The following is a 6,511-nucleotide window of genomic DNA, read 5'->3' on the forward strand; positions in this document are numbered from 1 at the left end:
CGTTAGGGAAGCTTTCAACCTCTGCTCAGCCTCTGCTTTAATATTTCATGGCCCCTTCTTACTTATTTTAGTGGGAATAATTGATCTGGAAAAAGCACTGCCACGCAGAAATGAAAGGCTCTGAGGAGCTGGGCAGAAAAAAAAAGGTTCTATTATGGTTTTGACGACTTGAGATTGTGAGGCTTTCTTGTTTGGTGCTGCCCTGCTGTACATCGCCAAATGATTGGCTTTAACCACAGTTTCGGATTTGTTGTGGAGAAAACGCATTTTGAATTGTGGTTACATTCAGAAAGACTCTTTTTTTCTTATGCAACAGTTATTTTGTATGTATATATTTGTTCCTGTATTTTTTGTTTGTTTGTTTATGTATGCACCATTCACCAAGGTAAATTCCACGTAACTGTAACTTACTGCTGCAATAAACCCCTTTTCTGATTAATAGACAAGATGTTCCACAGCTTGTTTAACAGCTAATGGATATGTTGCTTTAAAAGGTGCATTCTAGGACATTGTGTGCAGCTGTTAAGAAAACTGTTCCATCAGGAACCCACTTTTATTAAGACGCCTTTTCATTTAGACAAATACCAACATTGCGGAAAGAAATACTTTATTAGGTACTGTGAATAACCGTTGTCCGTGGTATTCACTGTTATCGTTAGCATTGCGTGCCTATTCTAGCAGCCGACACAGGGAGTCTGGAAACACAATTGATTCTTTCTCAGGACTAAGGGCTAAGGTCACCCACGGCCAGGAGCTGTATTTATTGATGCACAAAAACACCTCCAGAGATTTGCACCTGCAAGCATCTTGCCCCTTGTGAATTCCGGCTGCAACCCAGCTTAATGATTTGTAGCAAAATGAAAAAAAAAAGTGTGTCTCAGGCGTTGTGTGTAGAGGACCAGAGAGGCAAAGCTAAGTACACTACACCAAGTGTCTGACCGCAGTAAAAAAAAAAAAAAAAAAAAAAATGTCTTCCCGGAAAAACAAGAAGTTTTCTCTTGCCGAGGGCATTCTGCTCTGACAATTATCTCTGTTATTATCGAAAGATTTTCTGTTGAAGTGATGGAAGAGGTATTCAATATGTTTCTGTGTGTGTGACGCTGAGTAAAGGAAATAGAATACCTCAGTGACGAGTAGCACTGCAAGCCAATGGCAGGCCAAGACAAATACAGTCAAATGGCCATTTATCATGCTGACAGTTGAAATCCCATCTCAGTAATTACAGCTGATGTCTGGCCTTAAGATCAAACCAATCATTTCAACAGAGGAACAAATGATGTGGAGCCGCGGACCATGGATTGTTTGAGAGATCAATGAACTTCATCAGGAAGCAAGTTAAGCTGAAAAACAATAAACAATTGTTTCATGTCCAACAATACATTTGATGCATGTGATGGATCTCGACAGGCTGGCCACCTTTGTCTGGGACACTGGAGCTAGGACGGAATTAGAGTGGGAGACAATCGATGCACTGGTGAGAGGACAATCCCTCTCAACACACTGTTCTAGCACTGACTGGGCCAACCACACATCATTCATCGAAACCCCAGCTCCCATACATTATAGCCGTGTAGTTTACAGCGTTTCTTAGAGCTCTATTTTCTCTCTCCAGGTTTAATAGTAGCTTTTAAACACGGTGTAGTAAAATCCCTACACTAAAAATGAAATAAACTTGATATTGCAGTAATTTTAAAGGAAAAATTTGACTTTTTGGGAAATGTGCTTATTCGCTTTATTGCCAACACTTAGATGAGCGAATCAATTCCACTCTCATAATTGTACAGTACTAAATATGTAGCTGGAGCGAGCAGCCGGTTAGCGCAGCTCAGCATAATGACTGGAAATGGGGAAACGGGTAGCCTGGATCTGTCAAAAGGTAACAAAATCCGCTTACCAGCACCTCTCGAGCTTACTAATAAATAAATTACCTTTGGTTAATCCATACAAAAAAACAACCCAATTTTACAGGGGATTATGTGCACAGTTATTTCTTAGCTGGGAGCAGTAACTTCCTGGAGTTGTCCCCGCTGCCCCACCCCCGCACCCCACACTGTTTAGCCTTTGTGCTAAGCTAGGCGAAGCTAACCGGCTGCTGGCTCCAGCTACAGTACATATTTGCTGCACAAACATGAGAGTGGTGCGGATCTTCTCATCCAACTCTCAACAAGAATCTATTAGATAGATTTCCTGAAATCGATTCCATTAACAAAACAAACCTCATGCCATCATACTCTATGATATAGTCATATACTATGACTTTACAGTATTATGATTATTTTGTATAGTTTATGATTTAGGAATTGGAAGGAATTTCAGAGGCTCGATAAGTGCGTTTTCAAATTATCCTTCAGAAGCAAAAGCCTGTCTACAGAAAGCTATAGAAATAGAGTTTGAATGTGTCTGCTGTGTCTCATGTTTCATTTGACCATAGGGAGTCTCTCAGGTTGCCGGGGGGAAAGTGCTGACACTGTGTGGTTTTGCCATCTGCTCAGTGTCCTGTGAGATCCCTGGCTTGTTCATACATCGGCTCTGTAGGATTGAATCTGTGAGATGCGGTGATATACTTCTAGCGTGACCTCTGCGATAAATGCATTATATACTGTGTGTGGGAAAAGAAATTCCATAAGTTGAGGGTTATGAGAAAAATGAAGGACAGATTAAAAAAACTAGACTAGATGTACTGCTGAGACACTGCTGTAATAGGTCACCTGTTATGCTTGGCTCAGCTCCAGAGAAATCTGTATTTTGGCAGAATGATGAGTGAAAAGGTGAAGAACCAGATGGATACACTCTGTTTGTCCTTTCAATATGAAGGACCTTCTCTTGTCGCTGAAAAGGACTGTACCTGCACACACCTGGATCAGGAGTTGTAGCCTCAAGAATGCCTCAAGCCCTCTACACTTTAGCTCGAGAAAAGGTGTACAACATGCACAATTTAGGCTCTTCACTAACTTGTTTGGATCAGGGTGTGTTTTTCACCATCTTTTGGTGTATTGTTTTATTGTTGTACTGAAAACTGTGGTTATAAGAAAAATCCACAATGTTCTTTGCATTTCTGTTGTTACTACCTTCATCTCCATAAATTATATAAGATAAACTAATTTTCTAAACAGCTACAGTGGAATTCAGAGAAAATGTCAAAACTCAGTAGAAAAACATTATATTTCAGTGCTGAGCTATCATTTTCTTGGTTGCGGTTGAGCCAGTTAGCCAAACTTTCTTCTGTCTCCCAAGCAGGTGTAATTTAGAATCGTCATTAAGTAACAAAACAATTGGGTTAGTAGGAAGTCGACATCCTATCACATCAGATATTATTGATGTTGTTTTATTCCAGAACTCATGCACCTGTTCACACTCCCAGACCATGTGCAGGAAAGTTCCAGTTTGTTCAGGTTGACAGAACGTGCAATAGGGAGTGGGAATGACTTTAGAGACGTATCTCTTCTGAGGAGTCCAATATGTCCTATGACATATGTTGAAGTGGATCTGTTGGTGATTTGGGTTCTTGGAGCAATGGAAAATGTTGTTGTCTCCCAATTAATTGCATTCGCCTCAGGGCTCAGCTCTCGTTCCCATTTCCTTGCTATTGGGAGTTCATACTTGCAACAGTTTAGCATAGATCTTGGACGCTAATCCTCTCACAGGAAAAACAACAAACCATTTAATGACTGGGTGTGCCGCAAGACTGTTTCCCCATGGTACTCCATTACATTTTAGGGCTGATCTTGGATGTCCTGGAGACCTTCAAAACTTAACATGCCTTTCTCATTGAATAACTGGTTTACATTATAAATGCCTCTGTCACTCCACTGCTTACAAGCAAAGGGTTTGTTACCAGACATTAAGTGTGTATTGTGCCAGATTGGGGTGTTCAAATGCCACTTGTTGATGTAGCATAGTTGCTCCTCCACCTGTTTAAAGTTAGTCAATGTGTTGGTGATAATAGGGCCATAGGCTCAGACTGTTCATATCTGAAATTTACTTTTATTACTTTACTTCCAACATTCGGTAATTTAAAGTTGAATTCCTTAGGATGTTTATGAAAGAAACCCCATATTTTAAATACAATTTATGGTCAGCATTTTTCAGCAATAGCTATTTAATGTATTTACATTCTGTAATGACCTCTTTCTATAGTAGTTTTCATTGTTAGTGGCAGAGTTTGCCATTAGGGCACTGGATTCAAATCGTCCACCTACGCATGCATGAGAGATTCACAGGAAACGATGTAGCATGTTATGCAATGCTACTGATTTTAATTTAATTTATTTCATTGCCAGACCCTCCTCCGCAGCGCTGTGGAGGGTCTGGCGAGTCCACACAGCATTCTGCAATGGGAGAAAAACGTGCCGTGTTTTTTTTTAGACCAATCATATTCGTCTTGGGTGAAACGGCGCCACTGCAAAATAGCCTCTGGAAGGAACTTGTTTTGGTGGAACATGTACGTTCAAAGGTTGTTTGAACGTACAAACTCAGATTGGACAGGTAGTCTAGCTAGCTGTCTAGATTAACCTTGCAGAGATCTGAGAAAAAGTTAACCATAGTCCTCATAAATCGACCGGAGTTTAAAATGCCAACACAAACAAAAGCCCAAAGTAACGGATATGCGGTCTAAATGAGTGAAATCCGGCAGAATTTCCGTCTGCAACGGAGCGATCCCGTTTTGTACAGCAGCGCAGAGCTGTTTTCAGTTACTGCTAATGCAAACTGAACATTTCCTACTGCTGCACCTCCACATTAAAAACATTTAACTTGCAAGACACGTGGCTTTTATTGTGAAGCAGTCACAGAAAACACAATGTGCACAGCACAACTTTTTTTCCTTTTGTATTAACATTTGTGTGTCTATTTTACATTTTTAATAACATTCATTATTTCAATTATAATCATTAATACTGTCTACTATACTGAATGAATACTAATGGAGAGGCTATGAAACTTCTATGTAAGAGCACCATTTTATTTTTGCATTCTGGAGAGAAATATGTTTTGTGCTATAAAAGCTTGCCTTTAAGTTCTTCAGTGACTTTAGAACTGAATGTTGTATACTTAAATAGGTTCATGCTAGTGTGTTATACACAAATTTCAATGTATGCTCATTATGAATGCAAACGGACGATAATGTAGTGACGCAGGGCTGGCGAGGCCTGGACTACAGGTTTGCTTCAGTTGTTTATCTCATGATTCTTTAATCCATTCCCTCTCAGACCACTTAAGCCCAAAACGCAAATCCATTCTCTCTTCTTGCCCTTTGTAAGTGCTGTGAGAGACACGTAGATATTTTGGCTGCTGGAAACATAAAGCTCAGTCCATCGTGACAAACTACTATCTCAGTCTCAGTGCTGTCGGTGCAACACGGGTACTAAGTGCTCTTGTTTTCCTTTCCCATGAATACTGTCGCCTAGTGGATTACTGTTTCATATATCATTTATTATCCCCTGTATCTGTGGTTTCAGTGTAACAGTTTGTCTGTATCTTCTTCAGAACAGTAACAGTGATCATTTGTATGCCAGAGGATGTTCTTCAGGCAAACTGCTGGTATTAACTACCATGAGGGAAAATTGTCGCTATTGGCAAATGATTACATTGGAAATAAAGGAACCCTGCAGGGCAGGCCTTCTGTGCAACATAGTGTTCCCTGCCCTTTAACATGTCCCTGCGCTTCTCTCTCATGTGCAAAATAGTTGCTCCGTCAGTTAAAACACATTGTTGTCAGCCAGCATGCAACCTAAACTGAGCCATTCCTTTGGGGCAGGAATTACGGAGGTGTGACTCCATCTTCTCTTCAGAGGGATAAGCGTGAATGGCATGAAGACAAACAATAGAAGCGGGAGCGGGGAGACCTGCCTCTGCACCACGGAGCCTAAACAGCATTGATTGCTATGAGTCGCTCTGAGTGGTTTTGATAACATTTCAATAAATATTGAAATGAGCACGACTCTCTGAGGGCACTCTAGCGCAGCTGAATTGACAACAGTCTGGAGAGGAGTTTTTCTGTAGCGGTGCTGGGTGTGCTTGTGATGGAAACAAAATGTCTTTAGACACAAAAACCTTAGATCACATGAAATGCAAATGGAACAGTTACAGCTCATGCAAAAGTGTGCATAGCAATGCTTCAATGAGATAATGTTCAGAATGCCGTTAATAGAGCTAAAAAGGGTTAGAGTGGAAGTGCACATTGACCACAAAGCATCCAATCCTGAGCTTTCAAGCCAACTTTTCTTCACTTCTGACCATTTCCCCTCAACAGGCCATAGCCTGGATGCTTATCTTCTGCTTCGCAGTGTGCACACAGCTCTGCACATTCAGCTGCCTCTGCACCCCTGAGGTCATTGCCAGTTACTGAACCGTGAACCTTTTCAAGCACTGCATGGCTAAATAAACCACACACAGGCATTTCTAACCCACAAAGCTGTGCTGTAGCCTTGGACACTTTGTTGTACATGTGTCTGCACATCACTTACATTCACTCAGTGGTGTGAGTGTGATTTGCAGCTTGGCTGGCATCCAT

Source organism: Sander vitreus, chromosome 22, assembly GCF_031162955.1.
Source record: "Sander vitreus isolate 19-12246 chromosome 22, sanVit1, whole genome shotgun sequence".
NCBI lineage: Eukaryota > Metazoa > Chordata > Actinopteri > Perciformes > Percidae > Sander > Sander vitreus.